Source organism: Pseudophryne corroboree, chromosome 3, assembly GCF_028390025.1.
Source record: "Pseudophryne corroboree isolate aPseCor3 chromosome 3, aPseCor3.hap2, whole genome shotgun sequence".
NCBI lineage: Eukaryota > Metazoa > Chordata > Amphibia > Anura > Myobatrachidae > Pseudophryne > Pseudophryne corroboree.
Window position 1 is genome coordinate 504,733,654 of NC_086446.1, and position 25,020 is coordinate 504,758,673.

The 25,020-nt window shown below is 48.8% G+C and overlaps 1 long non-coding RNA gene across 1 annotated transcript in view; it reads left to right on the forward strand.

Annotated features, from left to right (window-relative positions):
- The first annotated feature begins 5,921 nt into the window (after positions 1–5,921).
- LOC135057947 (uncharacterized) overlaps positions 5,922–25,020 on the forward strand; it is a 106,946-nt gene continuing 87,847 nt past the window's right edge. Inside the window, exon 1 of the long non-coding RNA XR_010244484.1 lies at positions 5,922–6,208. This is a non-coding gene — a long non-coding RNA (uncharacterized LOC135057947). The remainder of the gene's footprint in view (positions 6,209–25,020) is intronic.

Genomic DNA, 25,020 nt, shown 5'->3' on the forward strand with positions numbered 1-25,020 from the left:
CAAGTTTCCTCAAAAGCCAAAGAAGTGTCCTGGGGCCACTCCTAAAGGGGGGGGGGGTGCTGTCACGATCCGGGTATCTGGACGCCATTTCTTACCCATCAGATGCCTCCTAAGGCTGGCTCAGCGCTCCAGGACCGGATCCCATCTGTTATCCTGATGTGTACATTCCTGTATCCTCTCCTGTCACTCTGGGACGCTGTCACAGTAAACGCCATATTACACCTGGCATGGCGTCTCCCGCGGCCTCCGCCGCCGTCCCTGAACTTCTGCATGCAGAGTGTCTGAGTGGCGATTACGTCAGCCGCGGCCTCCGCTGTGTCCGCGTGGTTGGATGTGCATCTGTCAGCCTGGCGCCTCCTGTCTCCGGTGGCCGGCGCCGCCATTACTGTTTTCATTACCACATGGATTACAAACCAAACTTCCCTCCAAGTGTCTGCATGGGCGCAGCCATCTTGGATTCTGTCAGCTGATCATTTCCACCAATCTGTTCTCAGTATTGATAATCTGCATAATTGCCTAGCCAATCCCTTCCTTGCTGCAGGTATAAATACACTGTGCCTGAGCAAGGAAGGCGTCAGTGCTTTGGTTGTCAAACCTAGTTCCTGTTTGTCTCTCTCCTGTGATTGTCTTCCAGGTTCCAGCTCCTGTCTCAAGACTTCCACCATAGAGACCCGCACCAGCATTCCACCTGCGGTGTAGCCTGACTCTCCAATCCATTGTGGATTCATCTGTTTCCAGCTACAACATTACCTGCTTCCAGCTCAGCTTCCAGCAGAGTACAGCTTCCCTTAAAGGGCCGGTGTCCTTTCTACACTTTACCACTCTCCACCGGTATTATTATTTCTCCGCTCTCAAGTTCTACATTTCAGTTCATATTTCATCGCTCCCAAGTTCATTTATTATTTAACTGGTTCCAGCCAGTATCCACTCCGTGCTAACAACAGTCTGGTTCCAGCCAGTATCCACAGCAGCTGTTTTATCTTCAGCAACCCAGCTTTTCCTGGAACACCAGCTGGCACAATCCTGGGTTATCTCCATTGCTACAGTCGGGCCTGGTAAGGACTTTCCATCTAGAAGATCATAAGAACTATCTCACACTACCAGTGCCCTGTGGCTCCTGCTATCCTGTAGTACCCAGGAACTGTATTTATTCTTTGCTGACTTTTACGTTTTCTTTTACTGCTGCTGTGTTGCGGAGTTGTCATAATAAACATCATTGACTTTTATCCAAGTTGTCGTGGTCACGCCTTCGGGCAGTTATTATTCATGTTACTTACATGTCCAGGGGTCTGATACAACCTCCCAGGTTCCGGTACATCTCAGCCCCTACAACTGAGGCTGCCTCCCGTCAGCTCAGGCCCTCAGTTGTGACACACTGTTTCTATGTCTGCTCGCCACTTTACACAAGTCTCCTCTTCTGGTGCCCTCCCCCTCCACTACTTTCCCCCCTCTCCTCATCAGCTTCCTCACTGGGGACCCTCCCTGCCGACCCGCGTCTCTATATCCCCTCCCTACCACCCCGCGTCTCTCTATCCCCTCCCTACCGCCCCGCGTCTCTCTATCCCCTCCCTACCGCCCCGCGTCTCTCTATCCCCTCCCTACCGCCTCGCGTCTCTCTATCCCCTCCCTACCGCCCCGCGTCTCTATATCCCCTCCCTACCGCCCGCGTCTCTCTATCCCCTCCCTACCGCCCACGTCTCTCTATCCCCTCCCTACCACCCCGCGTCTCTATATCCCCTCCCAGCCGCCCGCATCTCTCTATCCCCTCCCTACCGCCCCGCGTCTCTATATCCCCTCCCAGCCGCCCCGCATCTCTCTATCCCCTCCCTACCGTCCCGCGTCTCTATATCCCCTCCCTACCGCCCCACCTCTCTCTATCCCCTCCTCCCTATGCCTCTGTATCCCCTCCCTACCGCCCGCGTCTCAGTATCCCCTCCCTACCACTCTGCGTCTCTGTATCACCTCCCTACCGCCCCATGTCTCTGTATCCCCTCCTACCGCCCGCGTCTCTGTATCCCCTCCCTACCGCCCCGCGTCTCTCTATCCCCTCCCAGCCGCCCCACCTCTCTGTATCCCCTCCCTATCGCCCCGGGTCTCTCTGTCCCCTCCCTACCGCCCCGCGTCTCTCTATCCCCTCCCTGTCGACCCGCGTCTCTCTATCCCCTCCATACCGCCCGCGTCTTTCTATCCCCTCCCTACCGCCTCGCGTCTCTATATATCCCCTCCCTACCGCCCTGCGTCTCTCTATCCCCTCCCTACGGCCCTGCGTCTCTCTATCCCCTCCCTGCCGCCCTGCATCTCTCTATCCCCTCCCTACCGCCCCCCTTCTATCTATCCCCTCCCTACCGGCCCGCGTCTCTCTATCCCCTCTATCCACTCATACAAATATTGAACCGCAGCAAGGCGTGCAGGGGTTAAGGGGGCGTAGCCCCTTTCAACGGTGTGAAGAGCGTCCGTAGGGCGCGATGAAGCACCTAGTTGTACTATAAACCCCTGACTAAATGCACTCTTTCTTAACTAACACTGAGTAAAAAGGCAGGTAGAATACTTAAGTGTCATGTAAAGTCACAGCACTGACAACCAGGCGGCTTTACACAGGAGGATTTGCCCAAGCAGTCCCAGGAACAGTGAGCTGAGAAGTAATGGCGCCGCAGACACTGACAGGGAGTGAGGAAAGACAGAGATGCAGCTCCAGGGCGGGAACACTTGCTGGAAATGGCGCCCTGGGACTGGGGGAGGGGCTTCAGGTCTAAGCCTTATCCCCCTTGCTGGCAAAACCACCGGGTACTGTGGGCGATATTAAAATCGGTTTTAAGAGAAAACCTGACCTGCGCCCATGCCCTGGTGATCGAGTGGGATCGCCTGTATCCACAGTGTCCACCGCCAGTGCGCGCGGCCCGCCTCCCACAGACCGCGCCTGATCGCGATAAAGACCGGGTCCTGCGAGCAAGACCCACTTACCACCTTCCAAAGCGCGGCCACGCAATCCTGGAGAGCCCCAGCCATGTGTGCCTAACGTGAAGTAAACCGGAGCCTCCGCTGTAGGTACCCGGCAACCAGGGCTCGGGAGTGTACAGCGCCGCTGGGGAGAGCTGGAGCTGCAGCAGAGAATGTCAGAAGACATTTACCCCTGCTGCTGTCCTTGAAGTCTTCACTTTTTACCTCATAAAAAGCTTTTCTTAGGGCTGCCTGGAGCAGCCCCTCTGTTAAGTGCCTGCTTACTGCAGCACCAACTGACAAACTGAGCTCCTGTGCTGGGAGGCGGGGTTATAGAGGAGGTGGCGCTGTGCATTCTGGGAACAGTCAAAGCTTTGAGCCTGTTTGTGCCTCGGATCAGGATCCTACTCTAGTCTACACCCCATTCAGTGGCGGTTCTTGCCACGGGCAAGCAGGACTTTTGCCCGGGGCGCCGCCTTCCGGAGGGCGCTGGCGCCATCCGGAGGGCGCCGCACCGTGGCAAGATCCGCCACTGCTGCCCGCTGTGTCCCCCGTCCGCCTCCGCTGCCCGCTGCCGTCCCCGTCCTCGGCGCCTCCTGTGAAGGGAACTAGACGCTATGCGTCTAGTTTCCCTTCGTGGAGAGTAACTGCTGAGCGGTGCGCGATGACGTCATCGCGCACCGCACAGCAAAGGTCCTCTCCAAGAAGGGAACTAGACGCATAGCGTCTAGTTTCTGTTCGTGGAGAGGACCTTTTGCTGTGCGGTGCGCGATGACGTCATCGCGCACCGCTCAGCATTCAAGCGGCGCTTTCAATGTACAGGGGGCGTGACTCACCACGCCCCCTGTATTAGGTCACGCCCCTTTCCTGCCCGGGGCGCTCTGCGCCCTTGAACCGGCACTGACCCCATTGTCCAGACTTGTGGAGCCCAGTGTACCCCGCAGCAGAAAATTAATTAAATCACTGCTATGGGGCATAATATGCAGAAAGCTAGGCACTGCTATGGTCCAGAAAATGAACTAGGGTTTATTATGGGGCACAAACAGAGGCGTAACTAGGGTTTTCGGAGCCCAGGGCAAGATGGAAAATGGCGCCCCCCCCCCCCCCCCCGAAAAAAAACATAAAAAAATAATGGGCGTGGCCACACACCAGAAGGGGTGTGGCCACGCTCCAGAAGGGGTGTGGCCACTGAAAATGGCCCACAGTGCCAGTTACATTGCCCCACAGTGCCAGTTACATTGCCCCACAGTGCCGGATACATTGCCCCACAGTGCCGGATACATTGCCCCACAGTGCCAGTTACATTGCCCCACAGTGCCAGTTACATTGCCCCACAGTGCCGGATACATTGCCCCACAGTGCCGGATACATTGCCCCACAGTGCCGGATACATTGCCCCATTCAGTACCAGTTACATTGCCCCACAGTGCCAGTTACATTGCCCCACAGTGCCAGTTACATTGCCCCACAGTGCCGGTTACATTGCCCCACAGTGCCGGATACATTGCCCCACTCAGTGCCAGTTACATTGCCCCACAGTGCCAGTTACACTGCCCCACAGTGCCAGTTACATTGCCCCACAGTGCCAGTTACATTGCCCACAGTGCCAGTTACATTGCCCCACAGTGCCAGATACATGCCCCACAGTGCCAGATACATTGCCCCACAGTGCCAGATATATGCCCCACTCAGTGCCAGATACATGCCCCACAGTGCCAGTTACATTGCCCCACAGTGCCGGATACAATACCCCACAGTGCCGGATACATGCCCCACAGTGCCAGATACATTGCCCCACAGTGCCAGTTAAATGCCCCACAGTGCCAGGCCCCACTCAGTGCCAGTTACATGCCCCACAGTGCCAGGCCCCACTCAGTGCCAGTTACATGCCCCATTTGGTGCCAGTTACATGCCCCCACAGTGCCAGATACATTGCCCCACAGTGCCAGATATATGCCCCACAGTGCCAGGCCCCACTCAGTGCCAGTTACATGCCCCATTTGGTGCCAGTTACATGCCCCACAGTGCCAGATACATTGCCCCACAGTGCCAGTTACATGCCCCACAGTGCCAGTTACATTGCCCCACAGACAGTGCTAGATACATGCCCCACAGTGCCAGTTACATTGCCCCACAGACAGTGCCAGATACATGCCCCACAGTGCCAGGCCCCACTTGGTGCCAGATACATGCCACCCCGTGCCGCCGGACCCCCCCCCCCCCCCCCGTCACTTACCGGACGGTGGCTTCTTGTTGCTATGTGAGGGGAGGAGAGCGCAGCGCAGCGCCCCTCCTTCCCCTCGCCGCTCCAGGTCTCCGGCGGCTGTCTGGCGCCGGTTCGCTAGCCAATCAGAGCTCGCGGACCGGCAGCCAATCAGGAGCCGGTCCGCAAGCTCTGATTGGCTAGCGCCGGAGACCGGACACAGCAGCGCTGCTGGCAGCGCTGCTAGTGCTGGCAGCGGCGGTGAGGGGAGGGAGAGACGCTGCGCTCTCCTCCCCTCACATTTAGGGTTGACAGGAGCGAGTGGGGCATGATGCCCTGGACGCCGGCGGAGCCCCCCTCTTCTGGGCCTGCCAAGGCGCCCAGGGCACGTGCCCCACTCGCCCTACCCTAGATACGCCTCTGGGCATAAAATTAGCAACTCCTGTGGAGAGGTGTCTTTCTAGAAGCATTTGGGTAGGGGGCCCTTCAAACAGTTGCTATGGGGCCCACAGAGTTCTGGCTTCGCCCTGAAGCAGACACAATTGCCTATTTGTTCAAAGTATAACCCCATTAACATTAGCAGTAATAAAGTATAATAGTATGTAAAAGCCATATATGTTTAGGGTTTATCTGAATATGCTTATTGCTGAGGAGTGCCAGTTATATACGATTACAGTGACAAGTAGTGGCTTACAGGCAGAGCAGTAGAGCAAAGAATGACATGTGACCGAGGAGGATATAAAAAAACCCACAGCAGCGCAGCAGTTGGGAGTTGGGGAGGTACCTGTCACCAGAATGGAGCACGCACCATTGGCTCCAGACTTCCCACCTTGTCACCACTGGGTATGAGAATCAGCAGTGACCTCTGTGAGGAACATTGAGGGTGGGGATTGGCTGACGCTGTCCGACTTGAGGAGGAAAATCCAGTCTGGATGGTGTAGTACTGCCCATAGGAGAAGTAGACAGGGGTTCAGCCAAGCGGAGAGACGAAGCACAGCCCCCAGGAGGAGTCTAGAGATAGGCAGCTGTGACAGGAGACAGAGGAGACAGCACAAATCTTACTGACAGGTCTGGAAGTGACTGTCGTTAACATACAGCTGATTGTTGTTCTGTATGTTACATTTATGCATTGTTTATAAAACTACACTTCAATTCATCCTCAGCAGAAAGAAGATAAATTGTTAAACTTATAATAATAATAATAATAATAATAATAGTAATTTATTTATATAGCGCTCATCCTCCAATAGAACTCAATGCGCTTAACAGATACATAGCGTAATATAGTAAAGAAAATAATGAAGTACAGAACAGCTTTTCATAGAATACAGAAGCATGTATATACTAAAGTGACATTATGGAAATGCTTGAGTAAACAGAAAAGTCTTGAGTCTAATTTTGAAGGATTCTATAGTTGGGGCCTCTTGCACTGTGCGGGGAAGAGTCGGAGCCGCATGACTAAAAGCTCGACCCCCAGATGAATTACAGGAGATTCTAGGTACTGCTAAAAGTCTTTCATCTATAGATCGCAGTAATCGAGTGGGACAGTATGGGATCAGAAGCTGTTTCAGGTAACTTGGGCCCTGGTCATGTAGTGCTTTGAAACTCAGTAAGCCAATCTTGAAGCTGATTTGCCATCTTACAGGCAGCCAGTGAAGGGAGTAGAGGATGGGTGTTATGTGGTCAGAGCAGGGCTTGTTGGATAACAGCCTGGCTGCTGTGTATTGCACCAGCTGTAAGCGGTGCAATTCTTTTGCTGGGAGACCAAGGTAGAGGGCATTACAGTAGTCTAATTGAGATGATACAAATGCATGTATGACTTTTGGCAGATCATCTGAGGGAATTAAATGCTTGATTCTGTTTATGTTCCTCAGGTGAAAGATTGAGGATTTGATTGTGGCTGATAAGTGTCAAGCCACCATACAGGACTATGCCAAGATTCCGCATATGATCAGTGGTTTGTAGTTCTGAATCCCCAAGTGTAAGTCCAGTTGGTTGGCTATGCTGCAGTCTTGTCCTTTGATGTTGCGGTCCTATCATAAGGACCTCTGTTTTATCCGGATTTAGTCACAGCCAACTGGCACTCATCCACTCCTGGAGCTCAGCTAGGCAGCCATTTAGGGTTGCTATTGGGTTATCAGTGCCCGGAGCAAAGGACAAGTACAGTTGTGTATCATCTGCATAGCAGTGGTAGACCAGGCCATGGCGCCTGATTATTTCACCCAGCGGGAACACGTATACTGCAAAAAGCATGGGGGATAGTATAGAACGTTATGGGACACCACATGGCAATGGCAATGGTGGTGATGAGTATACTCTAGACCAGGGGTGGGCAATTATTTCAGCTGGGGGGCCGCTTAACACTTCCAGTGAATAGTCGAGGGCCACACACAAAATATCTTGTAAATCGGGTCGGAACTGTACCGCAATGTGTAGGCGCGTCGGTCCGCAGCAACGGGATGGTACGAACAAAGCGATCGCACGGGCGATCGCAAGGTGATTGAGAGGAAGAGGACGTTTGTGGGTGGCAATTGACCATTTTAGAGAAGTGTCCAGAAAAACGCAGACGGGACCTGGCATTTGAAGGGAAGGTTTCTGACGTCCGCTCCGGTCTCGATCATCGCACTGGAAGAGTAAGTCCTGGGCTGTGCAGTGACTGCACAAACTTTTGTTTGTGCAGCTCTCTGCAGATGCGATCACACCCCTGTACATCGATTACCCCCGGCCCTGTAGGCGGCGACTACCTGATCGCAGCAATGCAAAAATCGCCTGCTAGCGATCAGGTCTGAATTAGGCCCATAGTCATGTATATAACAATAAAAACATAGTGTGTACATATATATATATATATATATATATATAAAAAATATATATATATATATATATATATATATATAAAACACTATAAAAACATACACCACAATATACATCAAATACGTAGTTTTTTACGGGCAAAATACAAAATGTCTAAGAAAAAGTAATCCAGTAATAAAAAATAAATAAAAAAAACAAAACAGTGCTGAAAACAAACAGCATTCTGTGTAATGCTGGTATTCACAGCTCCTGTCTCTCCCTGGGCACAGTTACTAGCTCCCCCCCCCATCCTCCCCTGGACCCATATAGCAGTCTCTACCCCCCTCCCCGCTGGATCTATATAGCAGTCTCTATCCTCCCCTAAACCCATATAGCAGTCCCTCCCCTCCTAACCAACCCTCCCCTCCCCTGAACCTATATAGCAGCTTTTAAAGTTAAGCATAGATCCCTTTACCTTTTTTCACAGTGGCAGATCCGCTGCCCGCTGTGCCGCACGGAGTCGCTGCTGCTGCCCGCTCCTGCCGCGGCCCCGCCCCCCGTGCCGCCCAGTGCCTGACCTCACAGGGGAAATCCCGGTCAGCAGACCCAGTGACGTGACCGGGATTTCCTCTGCGGCGCCGCTTCTGGGAGCTAGGTAGCGCAATGACGAGCGGCTCAGCCAGTCGGGCTGCTTGTCATTGCACACTGGTGTGGGACAGCGGGGCCGGACAGGATCGGATCGCGGGCCGCATCCGGCCCGCAGGCCGCACGTTGCCCACCCCTACGCTAGACGATACTCTCTGTGACCTGCCTGTGAGAAATTATTTGAACCAGCTTAGGACTGTATCAGTCACTCAATCAGAAGCCCATGGTCCACGGTATCAAATGCTGCAGAGAGATCCAGAAGGATTAATATTGAACAGTCACCTCTGTCTCTTGACAACAGAAGATCATTTAACACACACACCAGGACTGTTTCAGTGCTATGTCTTCTCCTGAATCCTGATTGGAATGTATCATAAATATCATGTGTTGTCAGACGGGTTTCCAGTTGATTTACATTCACTTTCTCAATAACCTTTCCTAGAAAAGGCAGGTTTGATACCGGTCTGTAGTTGGTCATGCAGTCGGGATCTAAATTAGGTTTTTTAAGAAGAGGTCTAACAATTGATTCCTTTAGGGGTCCAGGAAAAATACCTGTCTGCAAAGAGCATTGAACAATTTTTGCAAAGACAGGACCAATTATATCTATACAACCTATGAGAAGTTGGTTGAGGCAGTGTCCAGATCACAGGTGGTGGGACACAAAATCCGAGCAATTTAGCAATTTCCTTTACATCCACTGGGTCAAAGCTGGTCCGTGAAGGTAGTTGGCTTATATTGCCAGGCTTTGTAGTTTGGCACTCCTTTGATGGCACTGTGGAGATTCCAGCCCGGATGGTGGATATTTTATCTGCAAAGAAGTTTGCAAATTTGTTGCATCTTGCCTGGGAGAGGGTTTCATCAGTCTGCAGGCATGCATCCGCACTGTGCGGAAAAGTTGAGCTGGCCTATTGTTTGCTGCCGTGATCTCATTTGACAGGAACTGTGATTTCTTACGGGTGATTGTCGATTGATATTCTTCGTTATGCTTTATTAGTTTTATTTTGTCATCCACTAGGTTAGTCTTCCTCCATTGTATTTCCAGTCTACACCCCCTTTTCTTTAGCTTACTAATACTGTTGTCGAACCAGGGAGCTCAAAGTTGTGGTTTACAAGGTCTTATACGCACAGGGGCGATAATATCAATTGCAGCCAAAACATCCCTATTGTAATAACCGACTAGGGATCTTCACAGGCACCCAGTATAGCTGAAAGATCCAGATTTGCTGCAAGAGCCGGGGCAGCCATACCCCTCCTTGGACAATACCTAGTCAACTCCACGGGCAGAGATCTTATTTGAGGGGTTGCAACTCCGAACCAAAGGGAGTGGTTGTCTGATCAGAAGACTGGGTTTATTTTAGGTCAGTAACTTCTAATCCAATCTGAAAGACAAGATCAAGAGTTTAACCACTTTTATGTATGGCAGAAGGAAAGACCTGTGTGTTGCCCAGACCATTCATTGTGCACAAGAGGTCTTGGCCAAGGCGTGAGAGCTCATCATCCACCCATGCATTGAAATCCCCACAAACTTATGTATCTGCATTACTGAGTGCGTATAGAGTTATAGCTGTGACTAAGGTCCTGATTCGGGTACGGTCGCTGTAGTGCTAAAAGCACAAAGTACAATGATTGGAACTTTGTGCATGTGCAGTACTGGTTCTGGGTCAATGAATGCAATACAGCTGCAGACGTCAAGTGAATGACAGTCTGTAGACGTTTGGGGGTAGGGAAGTGGTGTATTGCCTCCGTTTTGTGGGAGCACCAAAGCCAGGGTCTACATCTTCTGCAGGAGACTTCCTAGCCTCAGGGATTGAGCTGCGGTGACTTTCCAGCATGACCTCAGCGTTCAGTCAGCTGGCCGATGGTGTTGTAAGTGACAACATGCATGTGGGAGGCATATACTTACTGTATACTAGATGTCTCCTGTTGTATTACCATATCTGAGCAACGCTGCTGCTTCCAAGAAAGCAGTAGCGATGCTCATTCTAACCACATTTGCATCACCCCCTAAGATTATAATTGCTGTATTGCAGAGGCGTAACTAGGGTTTTCATAGCCAAGGCCAAGATGAAGAGTGGCGCCCGCCCAAAAAAACAAACAAACAAAAAAAGCCATAAAATCCTTCGGCGTGCACCAAAAAAATGGGCATGGCTACACGTCAGAAGGGGCGTGGTCACATACCAGAAGGGGCATGGCCGCTGAAAATGGGGCATGCCAATGTGAGTATCACCTACCCCTCTGCTGAGGCTGCCAAGGCGCCTAGGGCACGTGCCCTGCTCGACCCCCCTTAGTTACACCTCTGCTGTATTGTACTTTTTTTTTGTAACATTGCTAGATCAAATTTCAGTCTGCTAAGTACTTAACTAATATTGGCCTTAAATAAGTTTTCCCAAGTCCACTCAATAGTTATAAAAAGGGGACTACTAGGTTTGGGTGGAGGCAGTGGCGGAACTAGTGGGTTATGGGCCCAGGTGCAACAAAACGCTTTGGGCCCCCACCTCCCCCCCAACTCAAAATTAGGGATTATTTGCATGCTGTCGGATAACATACTGTGTATATATATATATATATATATATATATATATATATACATATACAGAAGTTGGTGTGGTCGGCACTCCCTGTATAAAAATGCAACTGCCCTGGTGCTTTACTTTGTAGAGATGCAGAGAAAGAAATGTCCTTATAGAGAGGGGTATGTATTAGTGATGAGCGGGTTCGGTTCCCCGGAAACCGAACCCACCCGAACTTCACCCATATTACACGGGTCCGAGGCATACTCGGATTCTCCCGTATGGCTCGGTTAACCCGAGCGCGCCCGAACGTCATCATCCCGCTGTCGGATTCTCGCGAGATTCGGATTCTATATAAGCAGCCGCGCGTCGCCGCCATTTTCACTCGTGCATTGGAAATGTTAGGGAGAGGACGTGGCTGGCGTCCTCTCCGTTTATTGTTGAACTTGATTGATTGTGCTTTATTGCTTAATTGTGGGGAGGACTGGGGAGCAGCTGTATAATATAGGAGGAGTACAGTGCAGAGTTTTGCTGATCAGTGACCACCAGTTTTATCCGTTCTCTGCCTGAAAAAAACGCTCCTTATCTGTGCTCAGTGTGCTGCATATATCTGTGCTCACACTGCTTAATTGTGGGGACTGAGGAGCAGCTGTATATATAGCAGGAGTACAGTGCAGAGTTTTGCTGACAGTGACCACCAGTATAAGTTGTCTGCCTGAAAAACACTCCATATCTGTGCTCAGTGTGCTGCTTTATTGTGGGGACTGGGGACCACCAGTATAATATTATATAGGAGGAGTAGTACAGTGCAGAGTTTTGCTGACCAGTGACCACCAGTATACGTTGTCTGCCTGAAAAACACTCCATATCTGTGCAGCATTGTAGACAGTATATAGTAGGAGTACAGTGCATAATTTTGCTGACCACCAGTATATAATATATAGGAGTACGGTACAGAAGGCCACTGCTGTACCTACCTCTGTGTCGTCAAGTATACTATTTATCCATACCTGTGGTGCATTTCAGTTTTGCACAGTTTGCTGACCACCAGTATATAATATATAGCATTACGGTACAGTAGGCCACTGCTTTACCTACCTCTGTGTCGTCAAGTATACTATCCATCCATACCTGTGGTGCATTTCAGTTTTGCACAGTTTGCTGACCACCAGTATATAATATATAGCATTACGGTACAGTAGGCCACTGCTGTACCTACCTCTGTGTCGTCAAGTATACTATCCATCCATACCTGTGGTGCATTTCAGTTTTGCACAGTTTGCTGACCACCAGTATATAATATATAGCATTACGGTACAGTAGGCCACTGCTGTACCTACCTCTGTGTCGTCAAGTATACTATCCATCCATACCTGTGGTGCATTTCAGTTTTGCACAGTTTGCTGACCACCAGTATATACAGGTTGAGTATCCCTTATCCAAAATGCTTGGGACCAGAGGTATTTTGGATATCGGATTTTTCCGTATTTTGGAATAATTGCATACCATAATGAGATATCATGGTGATGGGACCTAAGTCCAAGCACAGAATGCATTTATGTTACATATACACCTTATACACACAGCTGGAAGGTAATTTTAGCCAATATTTTTTGTAACTTTGTGCATTAAACAAAGTGTATCTACAGTCACACAATTCATTTATGTTTCATATACACCTTATACACACAGCCTGAAGGTCATTTAATACAATATTTTTAATAACTGTGTGTATTAAACAAAGTTTGTGTACATTGAGCCATCAAAAAACAAAGGTTTCACTATCTCACTCTCACTCAAAAAGTCCGTATTTCGGAATATTCCGTATTTCGGAATATTTGGATATGGGATACTCAACCTGTAATATATAGCATTACGGTACAGTAGGCCACTGCTGTACCTACCTCTGTGTCGTCAAGTATACTATCCATCCATACCTGTGGTGCATTTCAGTTTTGCACAGTTTGCTGACCACCAGTATATAATATATAGCATTACGGTACAGTAGGCCACTGCTGTACCTACCTCTGTGTCGTCAAGTATACTATCCATCCATACCTGTGGTGCATTTCAGTTTTGCACAGTTTGCTGACCACCAGTATATAATATATAGCATTACGGTACAGTAGGCCACTGCTGTACATACCTCTGTGTCGTCAAGTATACTATCCATCCATACCTGTGGTGCATTTCAGTTTTGCACAGTTTGCTGACCACCAGTATATAATATATAGCATTACGGTACAGTAGGCCACTGCTGTACCTACCTCTGTGTCGTCAAGTATACTATCCATCCATACCTGTGGTGCATTTCATTTTTGCACAGTTTGCTGACCACCAGTATATAATATATAGCAGTACGGTACAGTAGGCCACTGCTGTACCTACCTCTGTGTCGTCAAGTATACTATCCATCCATACCTGTGGTGCATTTCATTTTTGCACAGTTTGCTGAACACCAGTATATAATATATAGCAGTACGGTACAGTAGGCCACTGCTGTACCTACCTCTGTGTCGTCAAGTATACTATCCATCCATACCTGTGGTGCATTTCATTTTTGCACAGTTTGCTGACCACCAGTATATAATATATAGCAGTACGGTACAGTAGGCCACTGCTGTACCTACCTCTGTGTCGTCAAGTATACTATCCATCCATACCTGTGGTGCATTTCATTTTTGCACAGTTTGCTGACCACCAGTATATAATATATAGCAGTACGGTACAGTAGGCCACTGCTGTACCTACCTCTGTGTCGTCAAGTATACTATCCATCCATACCTGTGGTGCATTTCATTTTTGCACAGTTTGCTGACCACCAGTATATAATATATAGCAGTACGGTACAGTAGGCCACTGCTGTACCTACCTCTGTGTCGTCAAGTGTACTATCCATCCATACCTGTGGTGCATTTCAGTTTTGCACAGTTTGCTGACCACCAGAATATAATATATAGCTGTACGGTACAGTAGGCCACTGCTGTACCTACCTCTGTGTCGTCAAGTACACTATCCATCCATACCTGTGGTGCATTTCATTTTTGCACAGTTTGCTGACCACCAGTATATAATATATAGCAGTACGGTACAGTAGGCCACTGCTGTACCTACCTCTGTGTCGTCAAGTATACTATCCATCCATACCTGTGGTGCATTTAATTTTTGCACAGTTTGCTGACCACCAGTATATAATATATAGCAGTACGGTACAGTAGGCCACTGCTGTACCTACCTCTGTGTCGTCAAGTATACTATCCATCCATACCTGTGGTGCATTTCATTTTTGCACAGTTTGCTGACCACCAGTATATAATATATAGCAGTACGATACAGTAGGACACTGCTGTACCTACCTCTGTGTCGTCAAGTATACTATCCATCCATACCTATGGTGCATTTCAGTTTTGCACAGTTTGCTGACCACCAGTATATAATATATAGCAGTACGGTACAGTAGGCCACTGCTCTACCTACCTCTGTGTCGTCAAGTATACTATCCATCCATACCTGTGGTGCATTTTAGTTGTGCGCAGTATATAAAGTAGTAGTAGGCCATTGCTATTGACAGTCACTGGCATATAATTCCACACATTAAAAAATGGAGAACAAAAATGTGGAGGTTAAAATAGGGAAAGATCAAGATCCACTTCCACCTTGTGCTGAAGCTGCTGCCACTAGTCATGGCCGAGACGATGAAATGCCATCAACGTCGTCTGCCAAGGCCGATACCCAATGTCATAGTAGAGAGCGTGTAAAATCCAAAAAACAAAAGTTCAGTAAAATGACCCAAAAATCAAAATTGAAAGCGTCTGATGAGAAGCATAAACTTGCCAATATGCCATTTATGACACGGAGTGGCAAGGAACGGCTGAGGCCCTGGTCTATGTTCATGGCTAGTGGTTCAGATTCACATGAGGATGGAAGCACTCATCCTCTCGCCAGAAAAATGAAAAGACTTAAGCTGGCAAAAGCACAGGAAAGAACTGTGCGTTCTTCTAAATCACAAATCCCCAAGGAGAGTCCAATTGTGTCGGTTGCGATGCCTGACCTTCCCAACACTGGACGGGAAGAGCTTGCGCCTTCCACCATTTGCACGCCCCCTGCAAGTGCTGGAATGAGCACCCGCAGTCCAGTTCCTGATAGTCAAATTGAAGATGTCACTGTTGAAGTACACCAGGATGAGGATATGGGTATTGCTGGCGCTGGGGAGGAAATTGACAAGGAGGATTCTGATGGTGAGGTGGTTTGTTTAAGTCAGGCACCCGGGGAGACACCTGTTGTCCGTGGGACGAATATGGCCATTGACATGACTGGTCAAAATACAAAAAAATCAGCTCTTCGGTGTGGAATTATTTCAACACAAATGCGGACAACAGGTGTCAAGCCGTGTGTTGCCTTTGTCAAGCTGTAATAAGTAGGGGTAAGGACGTTAACCACCTAGGAACATCCTCCCTTATACGTCACCTTGACCGCATTCATCAGAAGTCAGTGACAAGTTCAAAAACTTTGGGTGACAGCGGAAGGAGTCCACTGACAACTAAATCCCTTCCTCTTGTAACCAAGCTCCTGCAAACCACACCACCAACTCCCTCAGTGTCAATTTCCTCCTTACCCAGGAAAGCCAATAGTCCTGCAGGCCATGTCACTGTCAAGTCTGACAAGTCCTCTCCTGCCTGGGATTCCTCCAATGCATCCTTGAGTGTAACGCCTACTGCTTCTGGCGCTGCTGTTGTTGCTGCTGAGAGTCGATCGTCATCCCAGAGGGGAAGTCGGAAGACCACTTGTACTACTTCCAGTAAGCAATTGACTGTCCAGCAGTCCTTTGCGAGGAAGATGAAATATCACAGCAGTCATCCTGCTGCAAAGCAGATAACTTAGGCCTTGGCAGCCTGGGCGGTGAGAAATGTGGTTCCGGTATCCACTGTTAATTCAGAGGCAACTAGAGACTTGATTGAGGTACTGTGTCCCCGGTACCAAATACCATCTAGGTTCCATTTCTCTAGGCAGGCAATACCGAAAATGTACACAGACCTCAGAAAAAGAGTCACCAGTGTCCTAAAAAATGCAGTTGTACCCAATGTCCACTTAACCACGGACATGTGGACAAGTGGAGCGGGGCAGACTCAGGACTATATGACTGTGACAGCCCACTGGGTAGATGTATTGCCTCCCGCAGCAAGAACAGCAGCGGCGGCACCAGTAGCAGCATCTCGCAAACGCCAACTCGTTCCTAGGCAGGCTACGCTTTGTATCACCGCTTTCCAGAAGAGGCACACATCTGACAACCTCTTACGGAAACTGAGGAAGATCATCGCACAATGGCTTACCTCAATTGGACTCTCCTGGGGATTTGTGACATCGGACAACGCCAGCAATATTGTGCGTGCATTACATCTGGGCAAATTCCAGCACGTCCCATGTTTTGCACATACATTGAATTTGGTGGTGCAGAATTATTTAAAAAACGACAGGGGCGTGCAAGAGATGCTGTCGGTGGCCGAAGAATTGCGGGCCACTTTCGGCATTCAGCCACTGCGTGCCGAACACTGGAGCACCACCAAACATTGCTGAACCTGCCCTGCCATCATCTGAAGCAAGAGATGGTAACGAGGTGGAATTCAACTCTCTATATGCTTCAGAGGATGGAGGAGCAGCAAAAGGCCATTCAAGCCTATACATCTGCCCACGATATAGGCAAAGGAGGGGGAATGCACCTGACTCAAGCGCAGTGGAGAATGATTTCAACGTTGTGCAAGGTTCTGCAACGCTTTGAACTTGCCACACGTGAAGTCAGTTCAGACACTGCCAGCCTGAGTCAGGTCATTCCCCTCATCAGGCTCTTGCAGAAGAAGCTGGAGACATTGAAGGAGGAGCTAAAACAGAGCGATTCCGCTAGGCATGTGGGACTTGTGGATGGAGCCCTTAATTCGCTTAACCAGGATTCACGGGTGGTCAATCTGTTGAAATCAGAGCACTACATTTTGGCCACCGTGCTCAATCCTAGATTTAAAACCTACGTTGTATCTCTCTTTCCGGCAGACACAAGTCTGCAGAGGTTCAAAGACCTGCTGGTGAGAAAATTGTCAAGTCAAGTGGAACGTGACCCGTCAACATCTCCTCCTTCACATTCTCCCGCAACTGGGGGTGCGAGGAAAAGGCTCAGAATTCCGAGCCCACCCGCTGGCGGTGATGCAGGGCAGTCTGGAGCGAGTGCTGCTGACATCTAGTCCGGACTGAAGGACCTGCCAACGATTACTGACATGTCGTCTACTGTCACTGCATATGATTCTCTCACCATTGAAAAGAATGGTGGAAGATTATATGAGTGACCGCATCCAAGTAGGCACATCAGACAGTCCGTACGTATACTGGCAGGAAAAAGAGGCAATTTGGAGGCCCTTGCACAAACTGGCTTTATTCTACCTAAGTTGCCCTCCCTCCAGTGTGTACTCTGAAATAGTGTTTAGTGCAGCTGCTCACCTTGTCAGCAATCGGCGTACGAGGTTACTTCCAGAAAATGTGGAGAAGATGATGTTCATCAAAATGAATTATAATCAATTCCTCTGTGGAGACATTCACCAGCAGCAATTGCCTCCAGAAAGTACACAGGGACCTGAGATGGTGGATTCCAGTGGGGACAAATTAATAATCTGTGAGGAGGGGGATGTACACAGTGAAAGGGGTGAGGAATCGGAGGATGATGATGAGGTGGACATCTTGCCTCTGTAGAGCCAGTTTGTGCAAGGAGAGATTGATTGCTTCTTTTTTTGGTGGGGGCCCAAACCAACCAGTCATTTCAGTCACAGTCATGTGGCAGACCCTGTCGCTGAAATGATGGGTTCGTTAAAGTGTGCATGTCCTGTTTATACAACATAAGGGTGGGTGGGAGGGCCCAAGGACAATTCCATCTTGCACCTCTTTTTTCTTTCATTTTTCTTTGCATCATGTGCTGTTTGGGGACAATTTTTTTGAAGTGCCATCCTGCCTGACACTGCAGTGCCACTCCTAGATGGGCCAGATGTTTGTGTCGGCCACTTGTGTCGCTTAGCTTAGTCACACAGCGACCTTGGTGCGCCTCTTTTTTTCTTTGCATCATGTGCTGTTTGGGGACAATTTTTTTGAAGTGCCATCCTGCCTGACACTGCAGTGCCACTCCTAGATGGGCCAGATGTTTGTGTCGGCCACTTGTGTCGCTTAGCTTAGTCACACAGCGACCTTGGTGCACCTCTTTTTTTCTTTGCATCATGTGCTGTTTGGGGACAATTTTTTTGAAGTGCCATCCTGCCTGACATTGCAGTGCCACTCCTAGATGGGCCAGGTGTTTGTGTCGGCCACTTGTGTCGCTTAGCTTAGTCACACAGCGACCTTGGTGCGCCTCTTTTTTTCTTTGCATCATGTGCTGTTTGGGGACAATTTTTTTTAAGTGCCATCCTGCCTGACACTGCAGTGCCACTCCTAGATGGGCCAGGTGTTTGTGTCGAGCACTTGGGTCGCTTAGCTTAGTCACACAGCGACCTTGGTGCGCCTCTTTTTTTCTTTGCATCATGTGCTGTTTGGGGACAATTTTTTTGAAGTGCCATCCTGCCTGACACTGCAGTGCCACTCCTAGATGGGCCAGGTGTTTGTGTCGGCCACTTGGGTCGCTTAGCTTAGCCATCCAACGACCTTGGTGCGCCTCTTTTTTTCTTTGCATCATGTGCTGTTTAGGGACAATTTTTTTGAAGTGCCATCCTGCCTGACACTGCAGTGCCACTCCTAGATGGGCCAGGTGTTTGTGTCGGCCAATCTGTGAGGAGGGGGATGTACACAGTGAAAGGGGTGAGGAATCGGAGGATGATGATGAGGTGGACATCTTGCCTCTGTAGAGCCAGTTTGTGCAAGGAGAGATTGATTGCTTCTTTTTTTGGTGGGGGCCCAAACCAACCAGTCATTTCAGTCACAGTCATGTGGCAGACCCTGTCGCTGAAATGATGGGTTCGTTAAAGTGTGCATGTCCTGTTTATACAACATAAGGGTGGGTGGGAGGGCCCAAGGACAATTCCATCTTGCACCTCTTTTTTCTTTCATTTTTCTTTGCATCATGTGCTGTTTGGGGACAATTTTTTTGAAGTGCCATCCTGCCTGACACTGCAGTGCCACTCCTAGATGGGCCAGATGTTTGTGTCGGCCACTTGTGTCGCTTAGCTTAGTCACACAGCGACCTTGGTGCGCCTCTTTTTTTCTTTGCATCATGTGCTGTTTGGGGACAATTTTTTTGAAGTGCCATCCTGCCTGACACTGCAGTGCCACTCCTAGATGGGCCAGATGTTTGTGTCGGCCACTTGTGTCGCTTATCTTAGTCACACAGCGACCTTGGTGCGCCTCTTTTTTTCTTTGCATCATGTGCTGTTTGGGGACAATTTTTTTGAAGTGCCATCCTGCCTGACATTGCAGTGCCACTCCTAGATGGGCCAGGTGTTTGTGTCGGCCACTTGTGTCGCTTAGCTTAGTCACACAGCGACCTTGGTGCGCCTCTTTTTTTCTTTGCATCATGTGCTGTTTGGGGACAATTTTTTTTAAGTGCCATCCTGCCTGACACTGCAGTGCCACTCCTAGATGGGCCAGGTGTTTGTGTCGAGCACTTGGGTCGCTTAGCTTAGTCACACAGCGACCTTGGTGCGCCTCTTTTTTTCTTTGCATCATGTGCTGTTTGGGGACAATTTTTTTGAAGTGCCATCCTGCCTGACACTGCAGTGCCACTCCTAGATGGGCCAGGTGTTTGTGTCGGCCACTTGGGTCGCTTAGCTTAGCCATCCAACGACCTTGGTGCGCCTCTTTTTTTCTTTGCATCATGTGCTGTTTAGGGACAATTTTTTTGAAGTGCCATCCTGCCTGACACTGCAGTGCCACTCCTAGATGGGCCAGGTGTTTGTGTCGGCCACTTGGGTCGCTTAGCTTAGCCATCCAGCGACCTCGGTGCAAATTTTAGGACTAAAAATAATATTGTGAGGTGTGAGGTGTTCAGAATAGACTGAAAATTAGTGGAAATTATGGTTATTGAGATTAATAATACTATGGGATCAAAATGACCCCCAAATTCTATGATTTAAGCTGTTTTTGAGGGTTTTTTGAAAAAAAAGACCGAATCCAAAACACACCCGAATCCGACAAAAAAATTTCAGGGAGGTTTTGCCAAAACGCGTCCGAATCCAAAACACGGCCGTGGAACCGAATCCAAAACCAAAACACAAAACCCGAAAAATGTCCGGTGCACATCACTAGTATGTATCCATCCACTCCCAATAGTAAAGGAACAGGCGGCACTCCAAGGGTCTTGTGAAAACAAACTTGTATTCAAAATGGTGAATCAAATAAATGGCATATTATGGCCAACATTTCAGCGCCGCGCAGGGCGCTTTTTTCAAGGCAATATGCTGTGAAACAAAACCAAAAAACATGTCAGTGAGAACATACCTTATATGTGTGAAGGCCTCATGTCACGCCGTGGAACTGCGGGAGCCGGCGTCCAGCGGGGTTTCCGGTGGGTGTAGCCATTACGTCACCAGGAAGTTACATCACTGGTAACCAGGCAACCGCGGGGCGTCCCGGCTGGCGCTGTCATCACGCTAGTCCCGGCGGAAGAGAGCGAGAGTGAAATCATAAACAAAACACGAAGTGAGAGTGATAATATAAAATGAATACACATTTCCTTCACCAAGCAGCGTAGTAATAAAACACAGTGTGGCTGTGTAGTGTCTCAAGTTTCGGTGTCATGACTCCGATGAATCCAAATCTCCTAAGCAGACCCCTTTAGGGGCAACTACGATGGCACGACCCGAACCAGGAGGCCAAGGTCATCCAGGCAAGGGGGACAAAATCAAAGAATCTGGAAAACCACCTCTGGTAAACAAGAGCAGAAAGAGGAACTAATATTCAACCTATCATCAAGAGTGTTGACGGATTCTGAGGAACAGGTTCTCAGAAAAGGTCTTTCCTTTATTCCCACTAACCCCCATGATGATTTTAAATGGACCGTTGAACAGCATTGTTTCTCTAGAGCCTTGCGCCTTAAAGAATTTTTCCAGAACCAGCCCACAGCGGTTGAGCAGGAACAACCAGTCAGGATTCCGTCCAAATCGAAGTTTGATCCCCATTCCAATAATGCAGCTATCAAGTCATTCTCCAGGCTATTAGATACTTCAATTAAAAAATACGACCAAGCAGCACCAGGGATGTACCGTAACACCACTAAACTAGAACAGCAAGCCATCAAAGATCTTGCTTCGTATGATGACATCACGATTCGTCCGGCGGACAAAGGGGGAGCAATCGTCATTCAAGACAGGATGGTTTATATAAAGGAAATTGACCTTAGCGGACACTTCCACATACAAAAAATTACGATACAATCCCACCACGCAATTTAAAACAGTAATTGATAATATGCTCAAACAATCGGACATATTGACACCAAAACAGCATCAGCACTTATGCAAAACCATCTGATTGTTCCAGTTCTTTACACGGTACCCAAAGTCCACAAGGTCCGTCTACATCCACTGGGACGTCCCATCACGTCCGCAAGGGGGTCCTTGACTCAACCAATTGCCAAGTTTTTAGATCAACTCATACAACCACTGGTGAGCAAGCAAGAGACCTACCTCAAAGATACCACCCAGCTGCTTTTAACTTTACAAGCCATCAAAAGAGTGCCCAAGAACACCATCTTATGTACGATGGACATAGAAAGCTTATATACTGTCATACCACATGACCAAGGCCTTCGAGCCATGCAACAGTTTTTGGAAGCCGAAAATTTTTGTGCACTTAACATCCCTTTCTTTTTGAAACTACTTGAATATACATTGACACACAACTACTTTATACACAACGGCGAGTACTTTGTGCAACTTACTGGTTGCGCAATGGGATCTAACGTGGCACCCAGCTACGCAAACGTGTATCTGTTTGCATTGGAACATCAATTTTTCGACTCCGAAACTACACAAGCCAAGATCCTTTTGTACAAACGGTACATCGATGACCTCTTACTGTTGTGGATGGGGAGCCCTTCTGAACTATCAGATCTACATAGGGCCATCAATAACAGCAATATCCCTATTAAACTAACCATCGAATCCAGTTGTACATCAATTCATTTTCTGGATGTACAAATTGACATCCAGGATGATACCATGGTTACATCGGTGTATCAAAAACCAACCGATCGCAACAGCTTATTAATGAACAACAGCTTTCACCCTCCGGCACTCAAGAGAGGTCTACCTAGGTCCCAGATGCTGCGAGTGGCACGGATCACAAGCGACAGAGAACAGCTTGATGCAGCTTTGGATCAGGTAATTCTTAAATTCCAACAGAGAGGTTATGATCGACGTCAGTTGGCACGCATTAAGCAAGAAGTGTTGACCATTCCAAGTAATCAGCTGTTTGGCTCGTTGAAACCACAGTCCAATAAAAAGATCCCGTTCATTACTCAATATTCCACTGTCAGTTCCGTTATCACGAGGGCAACACGCGCGTTTTTGTTAGGGTCTCCTGCCCTGTGCTGCCACGTCGTCATGGCAACCGGGAGACAAGTGCTAGCGGAGTAACCTGAGCGCAGCTGATACTCCGGTTCGGGTCTTTTGCTGTGCAGTGGTTACAGGCTCTGTGCACGGCAGGGGATCTGGTGCTGGTTTTTGTGCTCAGTCTGTGAGGTCTGAGTGGGGCGTGGACAGCACCTGCTTTATAAGGCCTCTTCTCAGGTTAAGCAGATGCTGCTGAATCTTTGTTGGTTAGTCAGTTCCTGAAAGTTAGCCAGTACTTTGTAGCTTTGTATTTGTTGTTGCTTACTGCAAATAGGCCTGGGGATTTGGTACTACACTCTGCCAATCCAGACCTAGCAGTAAGACTGGAGTCAGTCGTTTAACCTGCTGGGGTTCTTTTGCTACTCTGTGAACTTAGCAGGTTTGCGGCTGTATTCTCAGACTGCCTGCCTAAATCCTGTCTCACTGTGCAAGGTGTTCAGGTATTCAGTTTAGTGGCAGTAAGCTGAACCTGTGCACTGCAAGTGAGGATTAGGATTGTGGAGACTCTCCTTGTGTCTATCATTCCATCTCTGACCAAGGAGTTTACTGCCACACCCGTTGGTAACCCTTTAGGGTTTTGCTGTTGTCCTTAGCAACAGCATTTCGGGTTCTCTACGTATTAAAACACAACATCTTGCTTTTTTCATCTGAGCATTCCTAATAATAGGGAGACACCCAGTTTCTTAGCCTCTGGGCTTCTCTGTTCACTTTGTGTTTATTTTGTTACCCTATCACCTTCTGTGTACGTAATGTCATATTCCCCAGTCTGTCTGTGAGTTCATTTGTTTTGCATCCCTATCCGTTCAGACACCAGTACATTCCTGCAGGCACTGGTGTGCATAACAGTTCAGACACCAGTACATTCCTGCAGGCACTGGTGTGCATAACAGGTCAGACACCAGGTCAGACACCAGTACATTCCTGCAGGCACTGGTGTGCATAACATATTCAGCAGCCTAATACTCCTGTTGAAATTTTGTGGGAATATGGAGCATACCCCTCAAAATACGTTGCAACAGGTGGTCGATCAGGTGCAGGTCCTGACTCGACAATTTAATGATTTGTCCATTAAAATGCACACCTCCCAGGCCGCTGGCGGAACTCCCGCAGCAGCAGCACCTTCAGGGGTTAAGGAGCCAAAAGTAAATCTCCCGGATCGTTTTTGTGGAGATCACTCGCAGTTCTTTTGTTTCAAGGAGAGCTGCAAGCTGTACTTCCGGCTTAGGCCTCAGTCTTCAGGGTCGGAGATTCAGCGGGTGGGCATAGTGATTTCCTTGCTACAAGGAGACCCACAGGTCTGAGCATATGGGTTGCAGCCTGACTGTCCGTCGCTTAAAAGTGTTGATGATTTTTTTACGGCACTGGGCATGTTGTATGATGACCCTGACAAGACGGCCTCAGCCGAGGCTCGGATTTCGATCCTTAAGCAAGGGCGAAGGCCAGTTGAGGTTTACTGTACGGAGTTTCGGAGGTTGGCCCATGATACCCAGTGGAATGACCCAGCCCTGAGACACCAGTACCGAAGAGGTCTTTCTAACCAGATAAAAGACCAACTGGTACAATATCCCTTGCCTGATAGCTTGGATCAGCTCATGCAGTTATCCATCCGGGTGGATAGACGGCTGAGAGAGCGTAGGCTTGAAAGGGAGACCGATGTTTCCTTCTTTCCCAAGGGAACCTCAGACTCTGAGGAATTTTCCGAGGAGCCTATGCAGATTGGGGCTGCCCGCCTCTCCTCGCGTGAGAAGACGCGGAGGAGACAGCAGGGGTTGTGTTTGTACTGTGGGAATAAAGGTCATGTGGTAGTATCATGCCCAGAAAAGCCAGAAAACTTCAGGGCCTGAGGGTGATGGGAAATATCCTGTCAGGCCAGAAGTCAGAATTTCCCAAGAAGACTTTTATCATTCCGGTGACCTTGAAGATCCTCGGTCAAACTGTCAAGACTGAGGCCTTTGTGGACAGTGGGGCCGACGGGGTTTTTATGGACCGCCAATTCGCCCTGAAACACTCTGTTCCCTTAGTACCCTTGGCATCGGAAATTGAGATTTGTGGGTTAAACGGGGAACCATTATCCCAAGGTAAAATTACCTCTTGCACTAGCCAGATTTCTTTGTTTATTGGAGCCACACACTCTGAAAAATTGTCCTTTTATGTGACTGTCTGTACTTTTGCCCCATTGGTGTTGGGGTTACCCTGGTTAAGGGCCCACAATCCTCAATTTGACTGGGTCTCTGGGGAGATTCTTAGTTGGGGTACTGATTGTTTCAGGAGTTGCTTGAGCCTTCCAGTCAGGCTCTCGCAGCTAAGTTTGCCAGGATTGCCAGGGTGTTATGCAGATTTTGCGGACGTGTTCTCCAAAAAA